The sequence below is a fragment of the Lampetra planeri genome, chromosome 49 (genome assembly GCF_965212315.1).
Source record: "Lampetra planeri chromosome 49, kcLamPlan1.2.h2, whole genome shotgun sequence".
Classification (NCBI taxonomy): Eukaryota; Metazoa; Chordata; class Hyperoartia; order Petromyzontiformes; family Petromyzontidae; genus Lampetra; species Lampetra planeri.
Window position 1 is genome coordinate 6,631,810 of NC_136155.1, and position 23,832 is coordinate 6,655,641.

Here is a 23,832-nt window from a genome sequence, read left to right on the forward strand (position 1 = left end):
GCCCGGCCGCACCAGGGACTCATTTGAGGCTGAGCTGACCTTGGGGAGGCCCAGGACCGGTTCAGATAATCCTCGCTGGTGTTGGCGATCGAGCGAGAATCGAACTCGGGTCGCCAGGTTCGCTGCGCTAACCACTACGCTACCGCTGCTGCACCACCGCATCACTCACAAGCCACCAGGTTCAGTGTTTGGCACGTGGCTTGTGTTAGAGCTACAAGGAGGGCACCGAACTCCCACAAACATTCAGCCACATCAGAGACGATCCTCCTGGCAGGCGTTATTGTTGCCCTGGAAGATATCCATGTGTCCTTGTTTTACAAATGCTGTGAGAAGGAGAAAACTGCACCTGTAACTCTGTCGTGTGTAAGTGCACGGTGGTGGGATTGCATCTGGCTTTGTAAGCAGTTGGGTGTCCATTTATGAAGTTACAATAATTATACTTTATGGCCCTGTGTCATTCCGCTGCTAGATTAAGACATTCCCGTGCAATATCGGTCGTGGGGTTTTGTTTGACCACGCGTCACCACGCTGGTCAGTGCAGGCTGGTGAAGACTTTCTTCCCACCGATCTTAGCCATTTGGGAATTGAACTCAGGTGTCTGGGCTCATAGCGCAGCGTGCTAACCACTGTGCCACTGCTCCCACATTTTCATTTTAAAAAAGAGAATGGGTGAGCAATGGCTTTCAACAAACCTGCACAGCACATGGCATCTATTTGTAAATTAATTGTGGACTAGAATAGCTTCATAATGTTGAACGTTTCCAAATGTTTTTGTTTTAATGCTACGTAATATATGTTTTGGTTCAAAATTAGCATCGCTATCAGCACTTCCTCTTCCGTTTTCTATCATCAAACTGTTATCTCTCAGGCAAGCATTGATTATTATCAAATGCGGATCACCACTATGATCCTATGTCCTTACCGCTGCTAGGCGTGCCTTGCACTCATGGGCAGGGAGATGTGTTGGTCGGGGACATCCATGCATGGGTCCCTTCACGCGGGGATATCTTTTGGCTGTCACTGAAGTATGAATATATCTTATCCAGCCTGTCCAGACTTGAGAGCACAAGCCTGCTCTTTATAATGCAGCTGTTATCATTGGCGATAACTCACTGACACTCCGCAGGTCACATGCCGGCACTGAGGTTAAAGTCCACTTACGTCCCATAGACGTGCCTCTGCAGTAACCTGTCAGTGTAGTTTTTTTTCATTCTTATTCTTCTGTTACTTACTCACATGTGGGCGCGTAGGGGTGGCGCGCATACGCATGAGTGTACGCTGATTCATGAGCGTGTTTTCTGAGCAAGCACACTCGAGGCCGCGTGTGTATGTGTTTTAATAGGGGGGTGGAGACACCTTGTGAAAGACCCAACGCAGAAGATCCCTGGTTTTGATCTCCCACGAAGCTCATGGTCCTCCCTAAACCGCAACCGGGCAAACCATGGCAGATGCGCGGATACCTGATGCACAAATGGAAAATTAAAAACTCTCCAGTACTGTGCGGCTGTGGTCATCCATAAGGGGACCGTAACAACGTATGTCCCGATCCATGAATACGACGGAAACATCGCAGCAATGCACTACTCCGCTATTCCTGACGCGGTCGTCTGACTTGACCACCTGGATGTGAAATTGTAGCTGTAGCTCTGCGTCTTCATCAGCCGGACGAAAGACGAATGGGGAAAAGAGGATAGGAGCTGTGGCATTGTGGTGAGCGCACTGTGACATGGACCCAGCAATCTGTGCTCGATTTGCGGCCGTGGCCAACATCAGTGGCGAATATCTGAAAAAGTTACGAGCCTCCCCTAGGTTGACTTAACCTCAAATGAGTAACTGTGGTGGCGGGTAAAACATTACCAATGGGGAGACAAAGGTGGTCGGGCATGGGCCTGGTCACACCACCTATAGTGCAATGTCCCCAGCCTTAATAGGAGCTTGCTTTTAGCAATTGCTCCAAAGTCTACACTTCTATAATGCCTATACTATTCGTTTATCGGGGCAAATGGCATAGAGTGGATACAGCACTGGCTTTCCCAGCGCTAATATAAATAGTGGCTGTGTGTGGGGAGCGGTAGTGTAGTGGTTAGCACACTGCGCTATGAACTCCATGACCCTGGTTCGATTCCCGCTCACTGCCAACACCAGTGACGATTATCTGAACCTGTGCTGGGCATCCCCTAGGTCGACTCAGCCTCAAAATAATACCTGGTGCAGTATGCAAATATTGCTACCAGGGAGAGAAAAGCGGCCGGGCGTTGTGGCTGGCTACCCACCCCCTCGTGTGCCATTCCGGCCTTCATAGGTGCTCGCTAACAGCACTTGCCCCAACAGTCTGTGCGTGCGTGTGTGTATTTTCTTCTCACCTTGGTCCCGTGAGGTCAGCGTTGTTTTCTAAACCGCCCCACTCTTTGCTTCAAGAAGGTCCAGATGGTTCAGCTCATTGTGGCCACAAAGCGTGCGGTATCCAGATCTGTGCCGCACTGCTCGCCCTCTTGATGTGCCACACGTGGAGCGAGGCGTCACTGCTGTTAAGCGTAACCCACACGTGCCCACGACAGACTACATTCCCATTGCCCGCTTTACAGAGTGTGACCAATAGACCGCAGCGATAGACCACCGTGTGATTTTTTTTTGCGTCTGCGTTTATAGTTAATGTATCCACGTAATAGGGAAAATGTCGTTTTGTTCGTCCATGAATCAGTACGTTTGTCACAATGCATGATTGAGCAATTGCCATTGTACGGCGTTGAGAAAAGGCTCATTCTGATCAGATTGAACCAGATGCCAGTGGTATTGACAGAGAGCTATGTACTACGTGTTACGGTTGACCTAGGTAAAAACAAAACTTAACCGAAAAGAGATTCACTCCATCCATGGGATGGGCTGTGACTGGGTAGATAGAGTTATACTGTATACTGCACAATAGCTGCATAAACTAAAAGCAAAACTGAAATAATAAACAAATACACTTGGAGCCACGTTAGCAAGATGTTCACGACTCGCCTGATATACAGGAGGTCGTGGGTTCGATCCTGACTCTGACACCTCCATATTTGGAGTTTGCATGTTCTCCCCGTGCTCACGTGTATTTTTCTCCGGGTCCTCCGGTTTTTCCCTCCACAATTATAAACATGCGTTTAGAGTATTTGGCTGCTATGCATTTCCACGTGATAAGCCACTTCGTTGAGTTCCTCTCCATTGGTGGTCAGGTCATTTCTGAGAAAGCAACATATCGCTCAGTGGGCCTTCGCTTTAAATATTAATAGTTTTTTAATCGCTGATTTTTTTAAACCAAGGAACTGCACGCTGTTTTATTGCCTCCTTTTTGCTTTGGCAAAAATGTGATCGAGACGGGGAGTGATATCCAAATGGGTGGGCAAAGGGAGAGAGAGAGGGAACGAGCATTGGTCCGTCGCAGAAGTGCGTACGTGGATGGAGAAGTGAGCACGGGTGAGATTGTGGGGGAGCCGTCGTGAGTCGGGGCGGTGGCTGTTGATGAGACGCGGAGTTGCGATGCACGTGTGGACAGTGTGGGATGGCGGTGGTGGTGGTGCCATTGTGGGAAGAGCGGTAGCGCAGCGGTGACCTCGCTGCTGTGCTACACACCCGGGGGCCCAGAGTTCGATTCCCGATCACCGCCAACACAAGTGACGATTATCTGCACCGGTCATGAGCCTCCCCTAGGTCGACTCAGCCTCCAATGAGTACCTGAGCATGTGGAGCGCTCTTGCTTCCCATATTAGGAAGCCACTGGAGATGTCCACTTTAAAATCCAGATTGAAAACTCATTTGTTTAGAACTCATATTATTGTTTAGTTTGTTGTCCTTCTCCGATTAGCAGGATTGGCTACGTACGGTGCCAAAGAAGTTCAACATGCATACAAACATACATCACCACTGGGGAGACAAAGGCGGCCGGGCGTGGTGCTGCCCACCCACCCCCTCTTGTGCCGTGCCGGCCTTCATAGGTGCTACTCGCTAACGGCACTTGCCCCAACAGTCTGTTGCAAGCTACACGGGGGATCTTTGGCTTTGGCTGCGGCAGTGTTGAGCGTACTGGAATCCCCCTGCAATCTCAGCCAGAGCCCGGGCGACACAATGGGACTATCCGAGCGAGGCGCTGCTCACTAGCCGTGCGGCATGAATGCTTCGGCCCAACGGGAGGAGGGCGGAGGGGTGGGATGTTGGGGAGAGTGGGCTGGGGTGGTGGTGGTGGTGGGGGAGAGGGTTTGAGAACACGAACGAAACAATGAATAAAGAATTTGTCGGAGATTCCACGATTGGTGGCGGAGGTGCAATGGGGCCCACGGGTGTACGTCAATGGGACCGCGGTTTGGAGATCAGGAAAACAAATAAATAAATATCCCCTTGTGCTTTCCCGGGCCAAACTCATTCCCTTGCTCTCACACGGAAGGGTTGTGAGAGTCGGCACAAGCGACCCGGAATAAATCCGGGCTTTGTCAGCGACCCTAACGGTCTTGCCGCATGCGTGACGGCCCCCTCTGCCCCGCAAACCCTCTCCTCTGACAACCTGTGCGCAAGCCCCGTTACAGTGGCTTAATGAGAAGGCAAGAAAAGTGTCCGCGCCGATGTGTCCACGCGTCAACAAGACGCGTCCGCGTTGTCGACGTGCCATTTACCTTCTAGTTTCTGCAGCTGCGAGACACTTTTGCAGGTGTAACGCGCGCGCGCGCGTGTGTGTGTGGGGAGCGGTGGTGTAGTGGTTAGCGCGCTGCGCTATGAACCTGACGACCCGGGTTCAATTCACGCTCACTGCCAACACCAGGGACGTTTTTCTCAACCGGTCCTGGGCCTCTCCTAGGTTAACTCAGCCTCAAATGAGCACCTGGTGTGATCTGTAAACATCGCACCGATGCATAAACATCGCCACGAGGGAGACAAAGGTGGCTGGGCCGTGGTGTTGGCCACCAACCCCCTCGTGTGCTGTGCCGGCCTTCATAGGTGCTCGCTAACAGCACATAGCTTGCCACGTTCTTTGGCATAATCACGAAAACACGTTGGGGAGCTATTGTTTAAAGAGATGGACCCAATTTGAAATCGCTAAATCTCTGCAACAACGAACCGCCCATTAATGAAACTCTTACCACTTGAAAGGGCGGGGCATAGAGAGGGCGGGGCATAGAGAGGGCGGGGCATAGAGAGGGCGGGGCATAGAGTTTCAAATGACTACCGCTAGATGCCTCTCCCAGCGCACAAACAGCCCCTAGCCTCAGTCATTCGCGAGACGCGCTGCCTCAACGTTGGATAGGTCGCACGGGACCCCAAGACTTGGCGCTACACTCTTGGCCCCCAAGATCCCCAGACATGATCACACCCTGCCACTTTCTATTGTGGGGATACATCAAAGACGGTGTTTTTGTGCCACCAGTAGCGACTAATCTGGATGACCTCAAAAACAGAATCACGGTAGCGGTGACTTCAGTGGAAGAAGACACTTTGAGAGGCGTTTGGGATGAATTCAATTATCGTCTCGATGTTGTCCGTACAGCAGGTGGAGGGCATATTAAGCATTTATGAAATGGTTAGTAACACTTGATAACTCGTTAAACCGTTCGTAACTTGTTGTGTAATTGTGACATGTTGCCATCGTGAAACATACTGCTTTGAAATTGGGTCCATTTATTTTAAACACCCTGTTTATGGATATCTGTATCCTGAGCATTTTACAAAAGCGTGATTTAAAACATTCCACGTTTTAAACGGTAAGGGGGAAGAGTTTGCCGCATGACAGCCACGTGACAGAGACATAACCCGCACCTCCGATTAGCACGGTTGGCTACGTACGGTGCAAAAGAAATTCAACACGCAAACATACACACGCGAGTGGTGACATGCGGCAAGCGGTTAGGGCCAGACGTGCTTGCATCCGCGGCACAAGCACTCGAATATAACAACAATACTACCGACAACAATCAGTTCTTAGAACGCAAATATATAAATGCCTTCGCGAGCCGTGTATTTAAAAACTCCAGGGGTTGCAGACCAGAACACGTTTAGCGTTCGTAAGATTCGGTGTAAATGCCAAAAAGATATGAAGAGTCAAACTCAAGCAACAGGACCCCAAGAGGAGTGGGAGAAACGTCCCAGGGCGCTCTGTGTGGGCTGCCTTGTTTTTATTATCTGCAAGCCATTTGTATTTGCAAAGAGCAGCAGCTGTGACATCAGTGTTTATATTGGGTGTCGGTGCAGTATTTGCAACGCATTTTTTTTGCAATGAACCGCTACAAGACGACACACCGAGCCACGTTGCCCGTTACCCCGAGTTACATGAAGATTCGTGCATTTATAAAATGAAACGGGGCACCACGTTGGTACGCTGTAACTTTTGGAACAGTTATGAAGGCACGCGTGTTTGTGCGCCTAAAAGAACAATCAAGAAAAAAGTCATAATTTTTCTGCTCAACTAAGCATGGGGACTTTCCGTCTCTCTGTATGACCCTGAGCCAATTCTGGGGCAGGGGTCAGTCTGTTCAACTAAACTAAAAACTAGATTTGAAGCTTTCGTGACTGCAAGGATTCATATTCTTAGGTTTTTTCGGTAAAGTCACGTAGGTAAAACATCAAAATTAATAAAAATAAAATAAAACGTCGTGATTTTTGTTTTATTTTATTTTTATTAATTTTGATGTTTTACCTACGTGACTTTACCGAAAAAACCTAAGAATATAAACTAAAAACTGTCTTTTTTTATTTTATTTTTGCGGTTAAGTCCCACTGAGCTACATGGCTCTTTTTCAGAAGCGACCTGGCCACAAATGATAGCTCAACGTGGAAATGTATAGCAGCCAAATACTCTAAACGCGTGTTTCTAAATGTGGATGGAAAACCCGGAGAAAAATCCATGCGACCACGGGGAGAATGTGAAAACTCCAAATATATACAGGCGTCGGGGTTGGGATCGAACTCAAGACCTCCTGTATGCCAGGCGAGGGAGATAACATCTCGCCACCATGGTAGGCAGCCAGTTCTATGGATAGGTTGATGTGACACTTCCGTGACATTCACCACTCACCTGACTTGCACACTCAACATGCAGTATAATGCGGTGGGAATTCCGTTGGGATTCAACGTCTGCCACCATTGACGCATGTTTATCAGTTGTAAGATTTATTTTTAGCATGGCAGGGTCACGTGCCAGGCTATTGGAAATGGTAGATAAGCGAGGATGGAACCGTTCAGTGGAATTTTAGGAGATTAGTGGATTTTTGTTGTTGGAAGTTTGACCTTGTTCACATTAAATATATATAGCGTACGCTTTGAAATGATGGATCATTAATTGAAATTCGCACAGCGGCTAAGTAGGATTTCTCCCAACAAACATACAAAGCCACATTGCAAACTTTTTACTTCCCAGATATTCAGACTTATTTATTGACCATGGAGGGATGATGGGCTGAATCAACCAATATATTACATTGAATACTTCACATCCGCAGTGCTATACCACACTATACCTGCAGCCTTAATTGATTACAGAGCAGCAATAGCTTTCGTAAATGAATAAATAAAGATTTGTTTCAGTACAGTGGCCTTTTGGAGTTTTAGACCAATTTTATCCGGCAGTGTATCTTCTCTGGAGAAAACTATGAAGTGATTTCGACCTTCTGGGTCTCATCAGCAGTGAGGCTATCAGAAGTTAAGTGACAAGAGCATTTGATACGAATCAGCCATACTCAGCTGATGAAACCCAGAAGGTAAAAAACGGTAAATAGTTGTTTTTATAAACAAAGACTGCTGGAAGATACTGGTCTGGAAAGCCAATATGTTTATGGACTAAACAATATCTGAACTCATTTTTAGAGACACATCATGTATTTTTGTTTAAATATGATTTTACCCATAATGCTCCAGAATCAGTTTTTTTTCATAGCAGAATTTAGACTGGAGGCATCCGATGAGCTATGAAACTTTTGTTTCAAAGATGTCCAGTAGAGATAGTTCAGCAAGCCCCACAGCAACACACAATGCAGTTATGTAAGCCATGGGGCACTTATCATGCCTTCACCTGGCATTACAGTCATCCACAGTGTGCGGAATAATCTTTCTCGCGCGCCTTGAAAGTGAGAGCTATTTCATCACAGCCCCTCAGCAGTTTTATCCACCCGCCCCTCCAAAGGCCGCAAGCTTTGCGTGCGCAGTGATGTTCAGGGTTCGCCAGGACGTGCTGGCAGGTGACCTAAACGGGCGGAGAAGCGCAGAGCCCGTGGCCTGTAATCGGATTAGCGTGTCAAAACTCACACTTCACGTTTCAGCCCTAATCCGTTCAACGTGCGTGCGTGTGGAACCGCGTCTTTGTTCGGGGAGGGGGGGGGGCACCGCGATGCGACGTGGGGCAAAAAAAAAACCTCCGGGCCACATACAGTCGGTGATCCCACATGTGCTGGGCAACCGGTGGCACAGAGGTGGTGACCTTTACGGCTAAAGTTGTTAAAAAAAAAAAACATTTGCGCGCAAGATGGCAATGTTGTTGAATGAATGTGTAAAACACCTGCGGACGACGTGGTTATTTTACTCCACTTTAAATGTACATGTCAAGGGTTGTTTTATTGCCTCTAAGGAGTTCAGCATGTGTGCATGCTGACAGGTGTACTTTTGCACGTTTTTAAGAAATATTCAACATTTCCAGAACACTCTGCGCCTGGCTCAGGGCGATGAAGAGAGATGCCGGCTGTCTCGTTAAATCGACAAAGAGCAACACGACAGTTGAGTTTTGTGAAAAAGAGCTTCATAGCTCATCGGATTCCTCCAGTCGAAATGAGTTTCTAGTTCAATGCAGTCTTCTTATAATGTTAAAATAGTGTAGTGTAATTGTCCATGTATAAATAACATCGCTATGTTCATCGACTGCTTGTTGAAGGCCTTCCCAAGCCATGTTTGTCATTGAACTTGTTTGACCATACTTCACCACGCTGTTCAGTCTGCTGGGTTAGTGAAGAGCTCTGGTGTGCTCAGGACAGATTCGGACGTAACCTATCACTAATGTTAGCTGTGGTCAGGAAAAAAATCATGGTCGCTGGGTTCATAGTGCAATTATCTTGCCAACGTGCCTCTACGCTACCCTCCAATATCAGAATGTGAATCATCTATCCAGCAAAGCCTCACTGAGTCTCAAAGCATTTAGTTTTTCTCTCTCGAGGGTCCTATCACATCATTATCAGCTATGGCCAATCTACTGTTGGTCAGAGGTCGCAACCGGGTACCCGATACCCGTACCCTACCCGATACCCGGCTACCCGTACTCGGCCGGGTACGGGTACGGGTACCCGTTTGCGACCCTGATGCGGCCGGGTACGGGTAGACCGTGAGTCACTGGTGAGTAACTGTTTGTCACTCATTTCCCAACGTCTTGTCTCTTCTCACAATTTAAGTTCCTAGAATCAACCCACCCACGCCTGCAACATGGCTTCATCCCAGAGGTCGCAATCAGGTACCCGATACCCGTACCCTACCCGTACCCAGCCAGGTACGGGTAGGGTACGGGTACGGCCGGGTACGGGCACGGGTACCCGTTTGCGACCCTGGTGCGGCCGGGTACGGGTAAGGAATCAGAACCCGTTTGCGACCTCTACTGTTGGTTGACATCGTCTCCAAGCCACTGCGTCTCACGATCCTGCGATAGTCCATCTAGCACCCGATTGTATCACTCCATCTCCTCGGTGGGCATCACAGCGGATGCCATGGGCGGAGTTTGCGGGGCGGCATGGGGGAGGGCGACGCCCCGCCCAAACTGTAAACCTTCATCTATTTATTTTCAGTAGTTTACAATTTAGATTAAAAATAAATTAATGATATGCACCTGCGATTTATAATGTGAGGGACAAAGCAAAACCCTGCCCAACCCCCCCCCCCCCCCAAATATAGAAGTCAAACTCCGCCTATGTTGGATGCGTTTCAATTCCGTGGCTGCTAATCCGTTATTCACTTTGACCGTCACCCATGGTCCCCTCTGGCCGTGACGTGTCCTGCCCAAGTCCACTTTCCTCAGCAGTTGAATGTCGTTAAAACTACGAATATCTTCAATCGAGATTTGAAGCTCCCGTGACTGCAGGAATCCACACTCTTTGGTTCTTTCGGTAAAGTCACGTAGGTAGAAATAAATAAAAATAAATCACGACGTTTCGATTGCAATACAAGGGATCTTCATCAGGTGGAACAACCACAGCAAGAAAGAATGCTCCATCTGATGAAGATTGCTTGTGTTGCGATCGAAACGTCGTGATTTGTTTTATTTTATTTTATTTCTACCTACGTGAGTTTAACGAAAGAACCAATATCTTCTCAAACACGTGTGTTCCTCCTTCTGCCCGTCGGTGTAAATTCCGCTTAGGAATCGATGCACACTTCTTTGCACACTTTTCAATGTTTTGTTCAATGATTTTTTTCGCACCTCCGATTAGCACTGTTGGCTACGTACGGTGCGAAAGAAGTTTAGCACACGTACATACATAACGACCACGTGTTTCTGAACCCCTTGCGGTGTCCAGTGTGTATCTTTTGGGGGGGGGACAATTTTGTAGATTCAGTCGTTAATTTTCAACCAGGTGGTGGCAAGACGTTTGCTTTAAAACTCAATTAAAGTCACAGGAGCTCCATCGCCAGTTAAGCTGAAATAATAACCCCCCAATGGAGGCGTTATCGCAGTGACCCGAGGGTTGCGTTTATTTAAGAGACGGCGGTCAATGAAGATTGTTTGTAAGAAGGAGCCACACAGAGCGGTTGGCCAGAGAGGCCCTCTGTCGACCTTCCGTGACCTTTCCTGCCTCCCGGGAGTGCTCATTGTTTGCGCCACTGGTTATGAATTTACCGAGCTGCCAGCGAGCGGTGGTTCTGCCTTCCGCTGTGCGTGGAGGGCTTCATTCCCTTCAATCGGTGAAGGGCGCATGGATATTTCACTTGCTGACAAAGTCATCAAAGAGCCAGGCGTTTCTAGGGGTGTTTAATTGGTCAAGTTAAGGTACGTTATTCGTTGTGCTCTTGGCACATCTAACTCAGTGGGGACTGAGGTAAGGGTGGATATTTGCGAACGTCAGATATGTGAACATCTATAGATACTATTTTTTTTTTTACCAAGTAAGGCCAACTGAGCTATACAGCTCTTTTTCAGAAGCGACCTGGCCACAAATGATAGCCCAACGAAGTGGCTTTTCTTAAGGAAATTGATCGGTGCCAAATACTCTAATCGCATGTTTCTAAATGTGGACAGAAAGAACCAGAGGACCTAGGGAAAAATCCACGCGACCATGGGGGAGAACATGCAAACTCCAAATATCCACGAGTCAGGGTCGCTATTGGGATCGAACCCATAACCTCCTGTATATCAGGCGAGGTAGCTAACACCACGCCACCATGGCACCCCTCATCTTGTGCAAATAGATTACTGGGCAAGGATTAAGTGCTAACTACATTAAACAGCGGGAACATACATTGTTATACTTCAGAAGAGCCAATGAATGTGAAATGAACAATCGATTATTGGCGCGTGGAAAGGTGGGATTCGTGAACATCTCACACCGTGTGGCACCATGTTACACCACGCAGAGATTTTGCCCTGATTGTGGGCTGTTAATGATTCAGGCGCGACATGCGATGGACATGCAACATTGTGCACGTGTGAACATTTCTACGCGCTGTATTTGTCAACTCACTTTAAGCACAAAGTTGTTTGGATCTTATTTTTTTTCTCTGACCCAGAGAAATATAACTTATATTTGCTTTTTGTCCACGTAATCAGCAGCAGTAGCAGCAGCAGCAGCAGCCATGATGAAGCACTCAATATTTGCTTAAGGAGTTTTATGCAACCAAAGATTGTGTTTAGTTTGTTGTCCCCCCCCCCACCTCCGATTGCAGGGCTGTGCCTCTATACCCGAAGCATGTGATGGGTAAAAAATAAACTCACCTCAAGATGCATAACGTGCCTTTGAGCATTGCGTAAAGTTGTTTGATTAAAACAAATGACACAAACACCCCTGAAACCAAATGGCAACGTTCAAGAGCCCCACAACAAGCTTTGCCTTGCCACCTCACCAGCCCGCACCTACGATTAGCTCGGTCGGCTACTTGCGATACGAAAGGAATTGAATGTTCGTGCATAAAATCCACTGCTGGCTGAAGGCCTCCGATCCATCTGAAGGCCGAGCGGCGTTACGGAAACACGAGGAGCTGATTTCACCGCTGCGTCTCCGCGCTTGACGTCCTCCGCCCCTTGGCTGCCACTCAGACGTTGGTCTTGACCCCAGATTATTCACATTGAACAATCATAATTGTATCACGATTTGAAGCTTTCGTGACTGCAGGAATCCATACTCTTTGGTCCTTTCGGTAAAGTCACGTAGTTAGAAATAAAATAAAACAAATCACGACGTTTCGATCGGTAACACGAGCCTGATGACGACTGCTTGTGTTGCGATCGAAACGTCGTGATTTGTTTGAAATTATTTTATTTCTCACTACGTGACTTTACCGAAAGAACCAAAGAGTATAATTATACCTTCTTCTTCTTCCTAGCGTTGTTCCTGCTGTGGCGCAGGGTCCGCTTTTCGGCATTGTTTTCTCCATTTGGCTCGGTCCAGGGCATCTTCAGGGGATGCGTTGACCGTCTTCATGTCTTCCTTTATTCGGTCCATCCATCGCTTCTTCGGACGCCCGCGTGGACGGCGGCCCTCTGGCTCAATACGCAAGGCAGTCTTGGCCACTGATGACTCTTCACTTCGCATCACGTGGCCGTACCACCGAAGCCTTGCCTCAAGCATCTTGTTCGCAATGGGGGCCACACCAAGTCGCTTCCGAACGTCTTCGTTCCTGACACGATCCCATCGAGTGAGCCCGAGGCTCCATCTGAGCATCCTCATCTCCATGGTGTGGAGAGCTTGTTCGTGTACAGTTGTGGCTGGCCAGCACTCGGATCCATAGAGTGCCACCGGTCGGACGATGGTCTTGTATATTTTTCCCTTCAGCCTATCCGGAATTTTCCAATCACAGAGGACTCCGGTGACTTGCCTCCATTTCATCCACGCCGCATTGACTCGTGACCTCACATCAGTCGTGATGCTACCATCTGAGCTGATGGTGGAGCCCAGGTACTTAAAGTCCGTCACTTTCTTCAGATCTTCTCCGTCAATACTGATGGTGCCGTCGGTTTGGGGGCCACACTCCATATACTCCGTCTTTTTGATGTTGAACCTCATCCCGTTTTCGTCCAAACGTTCCTTCCACAGGCGCGTTTGTCTTTCCACTTCTCCTCTCTCTTCATCTGAGAGGAGGACGTCATCCGCGTAGAGAATTGACCATGGAAGGGGCGTGTGCAGGTCGGCAGTGATCGTGTCCATGAGTATAATTATACCAGGTTATAGAAATTGACTGCGAGCAAATGCTTGTGAAACACAACGGTGTGAAATATGCATTGCTTCCCAAATTAAGAGTCCAGGGGGTTTTATACATATTTATTTAATATTAATTACTTCAATTAATTTACGATAATGTGCAGCCATTTGGCAATGAGTTGAGGGATGAAGGCTTCCCGCTGCCATAGCAGTCATGGGGGTCGTTTGACAATATTGTTCAACACCATTGGAACCTCCTTTGCCAGTATCAAAATATGATAATTGGTTTTTTACCCTTTTATCTGGCAACAAAACTGACACATTCTTTACTGTTCAATGCAGATTTGTATGGGGGGGGGCAGATCCAGGACCAGTTCAGATATCACTCACCACCGGTATTAGCCGTGACTGGCAAGCGAACTCGGGTCATGAGGTTCATGGCACAGCGCATGAACCGTCGGTTTACCGCTTTCATCTCAAAACATATTCTGCAACTCTCAACGACCAGCAAAGGGACTTACGTTCCATTTTTTTTGTATCCACCGACATTTGCACCCTTTAAGAATGCACAGACGAGCACGATAATTGATACAGATGCAAACATTCTTCAGCAACTCTTTTGTTCGCAAAATGCTTCGCAACATATTTTTTTGCAAGTTAATGCCTAAGCCTTGCAAGATATCATTGATAAATGTTGCCGACGCACATTCCGGAGCATCACGTGACACCGAAAGCTGAAGCAATCTCTCCAAATGTCAAGCAAATCGCATTTGGGGACGTGCTGATAGATAAAGGGGAAAATAAAGAATTAATTCAGGAGAAAAGCCCTTTTTATGTCCATTCACACCACCAAAGGAAAGCTATGCGGCAAAAAAATGCATCAATGGCGCAATGCCCTCTTACAACCTGCTTTCTATGGATGACTCAACATCCAGCATTTCTTTTTGAACTGCTTTTTATTCGTGACCAGACTACGTTGAGTCAAGCTTCATGTCCACCAGCTTTTGTGCTCCTTTTGTGAAATGTAAAATGTTACTCGCAGCGATCAGAGGGAGATTTCAAAAATAACTTGTGCATGCGTAACGGGTAACGTTGGCTCTAACGCAGCATTGCGTTGTTTCATGCTTGCTCCGAGAATAATCAGATACTTATTAACCCGGTTCTTTTTTTACCAGTTAAAGCCCACTGAGCTATTAGCCCTTCATTCAGAAGCAACCTGGCCACAAATGGCAGCTCAACGAAAGTGGTTTATCACGTGGAAATGTACAGCAGCCAAAAACTCTAAACGCATGTTTTTAAATGTGGAGGGAAAAACCGGAGGACCTGGAGAAAAATCCACGTGACCCTTGGGGAGAACGTGCAAACTCCAAATACACAACAGGCGTCAGGATCGCGATCGAACCCACGACCTCCTGCATACTAGGGCAAGGGAGAAAATCAAACGGGCTTTCGAATGATTTTCTCAAGGAACACAAGTGAACGATTGTGATTGTTAGGCCACAAACACGCTACGACTGGAGGTGACACGAGGTTCGGCGCACTGTGCACTCAACGTTCCCCGCGGCCTCCTGGTGAACGGCCAAACGATTGAACGCGCTTCGTGTGGAAGTGATGCCTTATTACACTAATTCTCTTCAGCAGCGTCCACGCCGGTTGTCGTCCCGCTGCTGCACCCGCCGTGCAGAGCAAGGAACCATCGCTCAGCCACGGTGCCTAATGACGACGCTTCAGAGGGCTCTTGGCAGTAATGCGACCGAACGCTCTTTCCGAAAGTGCACTTCGTTCATGCGAACTTTGTTCGCGCGAACAAAGTTCGCGCGAACTTTGTTCGTGCGAACGGTTGTTCGCGTCCACGTTGTTTCACCGGCTGAGAACACAAGAGGCCCGGATAGGAGTCTCAATTTGCGAGAGTGACCCGGGTGACCAAAACTACAAAAGCGAAACATGTAAAAATATAAAGCATGGTACAGCAATGAAACAAATATTATTAAGGGCAAGAACCACTGTTTCACATGAGAAGTATGCTTTTTGTAATCTTGATTTGAAGCTTTCGTGACTGCAGGAATCCATAAAGAACCAAAGAGTATGCTTTTTGTAAGTTTAAAAGAAAAACAAGTTTACGAGGGGCAGACCTACCATTGCTTATCCCAAAGTCATTGCTGGCAGAAGGACCTTTAACCAGAGGTGGGACAAAGTCATTGTTATGCAAGTCCAAGTCGAGTCGCAAGTCATCAAATTCATGACTCGAGTCTGACTCGAGTCCAAGTCACATGACTCGAGTCCACATCTCATAGGTGGGACAAAGTCATTGTTATGCAAGTCCAAGTCGAGTCGCAAGTCATCAAATTCATGACTCGAGTCTGACTCGAGTCCAAGTCACATGACTCGAGTCCACACCTCTGCCTTTAACTCAAGGGATGTCTGGAGAGCCCCTCCCGTAATTATTTAGCGTTCTCCTCCATGCTGCCCACACATCTTGGAAGAGGTCAGGATACCCATAATTTTACTCCTGTAGATACGCGTGTTGAACTTCTTTCGCACCGGACGTAGCCATCCCGTGTTAATCGGAGGTGCGGGGGAAGGACGGCAAACCAAACCTGCCGATCGACTCGCTTCGTTGTACCATTTTGATGTTGCTGGGTGGACGAAGGCGGGGAGCTATTAATAAAATACCAGTTTGGATACTCAATTGCCATTGATGTTAGCTCTGACTTCGTGAACTGGTCTTATTTCCACCACTTCCCATACCATGTGTAGCTCTCAAACTGTGAATAAAAGTGTACAAAGAGATGAAAGCTTTGCCTTAGTAGTGCCTGCCTACATCAAGCAGGACTAAGGGCAATAACTCGTAACATTTTGGCACCAATGTTTGTTTAACATAGAGTTCACAACTGTTATGCAAAATCTCAGCGATGTTGCGGCAAAGTTAGAGTTTGCACACTGGACTTGCGAACCAGAGGTCTCCCAACTTGACAGCTAAAGCAATGGTGCGTGCTTTTGCTTTGTTGTTATCCCTCTGCCTCTTGTCTGTTCAGAAGTATAAATGGGTACATCAGGTCAATCGGCAGGTTGTATGTCGTGGGGTAAAGTGTGGGTACTTACACCTCTTTCAAGATGTCTGTCCAGCAAGGTAGAGTGGGCCAAACACCAGAGGTGTGGACTCGAGTCATGTGACTTGGACTCGAGTCAGACTCGAGTCATGAATTTGATGACTTGCGACTCGACTTGGACTTGCATAACAATGACTTTGTCCCACCTATGAGATGTGGACTCGAGTCATGTGACTTGGACTCGAGTCAGACTCGAGTCATGAATTTGATGACTTGCGACTCGACTTGGACTTGCATAACAATGACTTTGTCCCACCTCTGCCAAACACCCTCTAGGCAGTCTTCTTAGTGGAAGCCCTTCTACCAGGAGCTGCATGAGCAAGCAATTTCAGGGTTGCACCTTTCTCATGATTTGCTATCTTCATTGAAAATGTAGTTTATTTCTCTTTTCATGTGGTCTTTTTTTAATGTTCTAGTGATACAAACTCATTCGTTGCAGTAATTTACGTACCCCCCTCTCTCACTGACTCAAGTTTGGGACGTGTCTGCATCGCGCCGCGCCTCTGATCGTGCGTTTGCGTGGGCGGCAGAGATCACAGCTGCCATCGGCGTAGGACGTTACCTTTTGGAATTTCCAAAAAAGAGACTCCCTACCAAAGGGGGGAGTCACAGCTCGTTCCAGAAAGTGATCGCTGCGAATGTTTCTCTTTAATATCACCAAAATGAAATGTAAGCCAGAGCAACGGGGTGTGTGTGTGGGAGTTGAAGACACGAGTCGCAATTTTCTCGATGCAATGTTTATTGTTCCGGAATGCATCCTGGACGACTCCCACCGTGGCGAGCGAAAAGCAAACCCCAAGTTGCGGTCGCGAAGGAAGGAACGGCGGCAACTCGGAGGAATGGGTCATGCCACGGCCAGGGGATGTCATCGCATTCGTGCGTTAGTGTCTGCGTGTGTGTGTGCGTTTGGGTGCGTTAGTGTCTGTGTGTGTGTGTGCGTTAGTGTCTGTGTGTGTTAGTGTCTGTGTGTGTTAGTGTATGTGTGTGTGTGTGTTAGTGTCTGTGTGTGTGTGTTAGTGTCTGTGTGCGTTTGGGTGCGTTAGTGTCTGTGTGTGCGTTTGGGTGCGTTAGTGTCTGTGTGTGCGTTTGGGTGCGTTAGTGGCTGTGTGTGTGTGTGCGTTAGTGTCTGTGTTAGTGTGTGTTAGTGTCTGTGTGTGTGTGTTAGTGTCTGTGTGTGTGTTAGTGTCTGTGTGCGTGTGCGTTTGGGTGCGTTAGTGTGTGTGTGTGTGCGTTTGGGTGTGTTAGTGTGTGTGTGTGCGTTTGGGTGCGTTAGTGTGTGTGTGTGCGTTTGGGTGTGTTAGTGTGTGTGTGTGTTTGGGTGCGTTAGTGTGTGTGTGTGTGCGTTTGGCCTTCGCTCACCAAACGTCAACGCAACGTTCTGTCGCCCCGACCGTCCCTACGCTTCAACGCGATTTTCAAATGAATGGGCTCGTGATTCACTTCCGACCCGCCCCAACAATTTGGTGTCGTTGCGATTCAAGAATGGAGTCTCCCTAGGTCTCGGTATCATTCATATCGCCTTGTGTTTTAGTTTTGTTGTAACATTTAGTTTGCTCTATTAATACAAATGTCGTGCGTATTTTAATTACGTACACATAGAAAGTGATTTCCTGTTCTAAACGAGCTTATGTGACAGTGGTCATTTCCCGTTCACAGCCCTGAGCCAGTGTTGGCAAATTATATATTCCTATGGTGGGGAATGTACAGCCTTTTTGTCAAACCACTGCTGGATGAGGGCATCCCCATGCCGTGCAGGTCATGGATGTGATCTGACCAAACTTCGCCACGCTGGTCAGCGCGGACTAGGTGAAGGCGCGGAGCGTATACGTGGAAGCATTTAAGTGCAGCACAATGTAGGGCTTTGCTGGACACTGCTGTCTGCTGTCCACCACATAGTCTTTGTTGTGTGCATACGAAGCTTTATCCTATATTCACGCTTTATGGTATATCCCACGGAATGCAGTGAAACGCTCATGCATTGTAATTTATATACAAATATTAACCACCCCCCTCGCTTTCAAACCTGATTGGCTCACAAGTGACGACATCAATTGTGTATCCCTCTGTTTAAGACCAAAACAGGAGGATTTCTCCACAAATATGGCTATCGCCTGATGATGCTGGTTGTAATTACTTCTGAAACACGGTACTCGAATTGTAAATGTTGTGGTTTTACTCTGCAACACACCGGTGTGCTGAACTAGTAACGATTTGGCACGTTCTGTTTACGTGACAAACCTTACTAATTGGCTGTGCAGGTTTAACGACACATTTATATTTACACGATATAACCCAAAACCCTCTATTATGGACTCACGCAGTAAATAGTTAAATGTATTCATCTTGATTATTTGAATACAGTACACAATGAATTGAAAACGTGTATTCAGTTACAGAGTAATACTGCATTTCATTACCACAATTAAGTTATCTTGAATTCAGTTCCGAAACATTTTCCCCAAAAACACAATAATTCCCGTCGGTACACCGACGTTTCCAACTGTGCGTGACAGGTGTTCTTCTCATGATGAGCACAGGTGCTGTACAAGGACTTTTGTTTTGCTCAGGTTCGGCTCTTCGGCCTTTGTGGACTTTTCCAATCATTCCCTGCAATTAATTTCAAAACGGTTGTTTCGATGCCTATCCATCTGTACGTGTGTAGGACTATTGCACACGCGATGCCTTCCAACCAATTAGACTTTCCTTTTAAATAAAGTATCGAAACGGTATGGAGAAAATGCACTTTTAAAACTCGTGAAAGATTTTAACAGCTTGTTTTAATGTCCGTCCAGAGTGCTGAATGTGCAGACCTGTAAAAATGGGTAAATAAATAAATAAACACTCCGGCACACACAATGGGTGGTCTTGACCTTTTGACATTTGCAAGTGCAGTCACTTCAATGTGCACCCATTTATCATGCGGTGACAACCTTATTTCTTCTTAAACAATAAGACTTAAACAAAAATAAATGCACGCGACAGCTACTATTGAACGTACGCATACTTATATTTTCATGAGTTAGATTTTATGAAAAATTACATTGACATGACTGATATTAACGCATTCTAAACTAAAAACTATTTAAATTTTACCAGCTAAGGCCCACTGAGCTATATAGCTCTTTTTCATAAGCGACCTGGTCACATGATAATTGTTTTTTACCCTTTTATCTGGCAACAAAACTGACACCTTTTCTTACAAGGAGTCATGTTTGCATTGACCACAATACCTGCGATCGGAATGCTAACAAAAAACACAACTCTGATAATGTATGCACTGTCCTTGGAATTGATTGGTCCACACCCGAGACAGCTTTTCTTAGAGCCTGTTAGCGTGACACCAAAACTATGGAACAACTTGCCACTTAAAATCAGACAATCGGAGTCGGTAGATATATTTAAGTCTGCTTTGAAAACCCATCTCTTTAAATTGGACGTCTTTCTTTAGTTTGGTCGGTTGCCCTGGTTTAGTTTTTATTTCCTGATTTTCATGTATTGCGCATGAAGATGGAATGTGCGTTATAAATTTGAATTATTAAATGATACCTTAACGAAGTGGCTTGTCATATGGAAATTTATAGCAGCAAAATAATCTAAATGCATATTTTTATTTAAAATCTCATCATTGCTCTCTCTCTGGTTTGATTTTGTGATTTTAATTCGTCAATCATGAACAGTGAATTTGCCACTTGTTAAATGTTCATGTATTTGTTTGTATATAATTGTGACAAAAGTGTGGCTAAAATATACTTCCTTCATGATAGCCTTGCTGCAAGATTGTTTTTGCCATACTTGTAAGAAATACAATTCCCAAAAACCCCAGAAAGTAGCTGAATTTAAATATTTCTGAAAAGAACGTTTCCTCTAATCCAGATCAAAAGGTATGCAACATCTGAACAACATTCCAATATTATTTCCTACCAGGTCATATTCCTATTTAGAAATGTATCCAAGCCTACCGTAAAATTCCCAGCATACCTCTGGAGTATATTACTATTGTTCAAACAAAGAAATCTAATGATTAATTTTATAATGTGTCATTCATGCAAATTGCATCTTACATTCACTGAGGAACCACAGACAAGCTGGAAGACTGGCAGGCAGTAGGCGGGTGCAAACAATTGTTCTGCAGTACTCTACACATGAAGATGTTTTGAGCCAATTAGTGAGTCTTTATACACGTAGGAAGAAACCGGAGCGCCTGGAAGAAACCGACGCATGCGAGGGGGCAACACTCTATTCCATACAGAAGAGACAGATGATATCAGTCCACACTTTGTTCTGCATTCCGCTCGTAAGCTGGGGTATGGTACCCTCGCTACCATGAGTCCTGGATTACAGGCCAAAAGCATAGCCACCACCGCCCAACTTTTTTTCTGTTGAATATTTTAAGCTCCTGCGCTCTGGCCCAGATAATGAGACAATTATCTGGCTCGCACAGTATCCCATCACTAACATTCAAAATATAAATGCCATGTCACATCGTTCATATATGGAATATACAGTGGTCTCTTCATCTCCAATCTAGAAATTGAATCAAATCGCGTTACCTTCCATTTGTGCCAAGTTTCTCCGTCACGTTTAAATTCGAAAAACTAAAGTTTAAAACATTTAAATTAGACCGTGGCAGGAACACATTATCGTCACAATAAAAAAGAGGCGGTTGTGATTGATTGGACATGTGTGATGGAGGAGCGCAAGTAATCCAGATAGGACTTAGAGGCACCCAGGGGCTGGTGTGCCAAACAAAATAGTTAAAGGCGGTGGTGAGACTGTGATCATGGAATTGGGAGGTCAGGTGTTGACTGCAGATGTGAGGGTAACATATAATGACTTCGGTGTCAGATATATCTTTATTAGACTCCCTCTTGCATGAATTAGTAAACACCAGAGGTGTGGACTCGAGTCATGTGACTTGGACTCGAGTCAGACTCGAGTCATGAATTTGATGACTTGCGACTCGACTTGGACTTGCATAACAATGACTTTGTCCCACCTCTGGTAAACACAAAACCAATATCGATTTAAAGCTTTCGTGACTGCAGGGATTCATCTTCTTGGTTCTTTCGGTAAAGTCACGTAGAAGGGAAGTAATAAAATAATAAAAATAAAACATAATAAAATCATTCTCACGACGTTTCGGCCACAACGCAAGCAGCCGTCCTCTTCACCTGAGGACGGCTGCCGTCCTCTTCACCTGAGGACGGCTGCTTGCGTTGTGGCCGAAACGTCGTGAGAATTATTTTATTATGTTTTATTTTTATTATTTTATTACTTCCCTTCTACGTGACTTTACCGAAAGAACCAAGAAGACAAAAACCAATATTTCTGGTATAATCCAATTTTAGGAGTTGAAGCAATCCATTGAAAATGTTCATAGAATTTCATAGCAGTCGTATATTCCCAGCGTCGAAGAGTATGCAAAAATACCTGCTGTTACAAATGTCCACGTGATAAGCCACTTTGTTGAGCTATCATTTGTGGCCAGGCCGCTTCTGAAAAACAACTTCATAGCTCAGTGGGCCTTACCTGGTAAAATAAAAAAAGATATTTATTATTTAAATAGTTTTCAGTTTATAAATAGGCACACTACAGTTAGTCCATCAGTAGGTCACGTATAAAAATGATAAGGTGTGTGTACTCCTACCTCTTCCAATAGCGTGAACGTGTAGGCTGAATATCCTCCACCGTGGCTCCCGACAGCTCCTTTTAGTTGAGGCCCTTCTGCCAGCAGTTGCTTGAGCAAGAAATTGCAGGGCTGCACCTTCACCATATATTGCATCACAGTCCACCAGTGGGAAGGCGATGCACAAGCAGAGTTAAAACCACTCAAGGCTCAGTGACATTGACCTCAACGACCTCCTGATCTTGATCTTCTGTCAATAGTGGTCCAAATGCTTGACCATACCGCAGGACGAAACACTTCCCATCCTGCTAATGTCCTCGCACTACGGCTCAGTAACTTTCATCGTCTCCACAAGTTTGCTCAATTCAAGAGAAGCGCCGACTCATTTATTTCCCCTTCAGTGATGCCACGCTATTTGTTGCTGACCACTCAGCAATCGTCCACTGGACATATCTGAAAAAGAGCTTCTTAGATCATCATATTTCTCGAGGATAAATACATATTTAGATGAAGATTCTGAATGGTGATTTAAAAATAAAAACCCACACAATTCTACAAATATTTACAAGTGGGAGTTTGCACTCTCTCTCCATCTGTGGCCCAAATTGTCTGAAACTCCCTTCCCCCCACCCGCCTGCCCGTGCTATCCACTCCCTTTCCCCTGCCACTTTTAAATCTAGATCGAAAACTTCTTTAGAACTGCTTTTTGTGTTTAGTTTGTTGTCCTTCCCCTGCACCTCCGATTGGCACGGTTGGCTACGTACGGTACGAAAGAAGTTCAACATGCATACATTATGATGATGTGCAACAAAAAGCACGTGCAATTTTTACAATGATATTTCTCTGAGCCAGCACAAGTTGGTTCATGCTAGAGAAAAAATCAAAGCAGCTTTGTACTTAATGTGAGTTGGCAATACAGCGTGTCAAAATGTACATTTATGCAGTACACTACAACGTTGCATAGCCATCGTGTTATCGATCCTGAATAATTAACCCTTTCCCATTCCAACTCCATTCCGATGATATACCTGTACGTCAACATCAACGGAACCGGAATGAAAACTAAAAACAGGACCCTGCGGGGTGGGCTGGTAGGAATAATACTAATACCGGTACAGGGATATCGACCGCACACACACGCGCACACATACGCGCACACACACACGCACATACACGTGCACACGCACACACACACACACGTACACACACATGCACGCACGCACACGCACACACACACGTAATGAAGTTGTGTTGCTACGCTTCCAGTTCGCCGTGAATAACGATCCGAAGCCCAATAGCGCCCATTCATCACGCCGCTCGAGTGGGCCGGACACGCACGCACGCACACACGCACACAGTCACACATATACACGCACGCACACACGCACACACAGACACGCACACACACGCGCATACACACGCACACACACGCACGCACGCAAACACACACGCACACGCGCATACACACGCACACACACACGCACACACATACACACACGCACGCACGCTCACACACGCACCTCTCACCTGCAAGGCAGCGGTCGCCGCTTCTCCTCCCACATCTCTCGTCGCGGCAGCTGTAACGATGGTGCAAGTTTGTTTTTATCATCAATTCCTCCTCCACCCCTCCCCGCCACTGTTCACCCACCATCAAATAGTTTCGCCGTGAGGCGCCGGAAGCGACGGCCATCTTGTTTAATTCACAGATCGCAGGGGGAGCGGGCGGCCATCTTGTCGGGCAGGGTCATGCCAAGTG

The 23,832-nt window shown here is 46.5% G+C and overlaps 1 protein-coding gene across 4 annotated transcripts in view; it reads left to right on the top strand.

Moving 5' to 3' along the window:
- The window catches only part of LOC144733918 (protein crumbs homolog 1-like), a 92,877-nt gene that overhangs the window by 3,902 nt on the left and 65,143 nt on the right, over nucleotides 1-23,832 (top strand). The window lies entirely within an intron of this gene.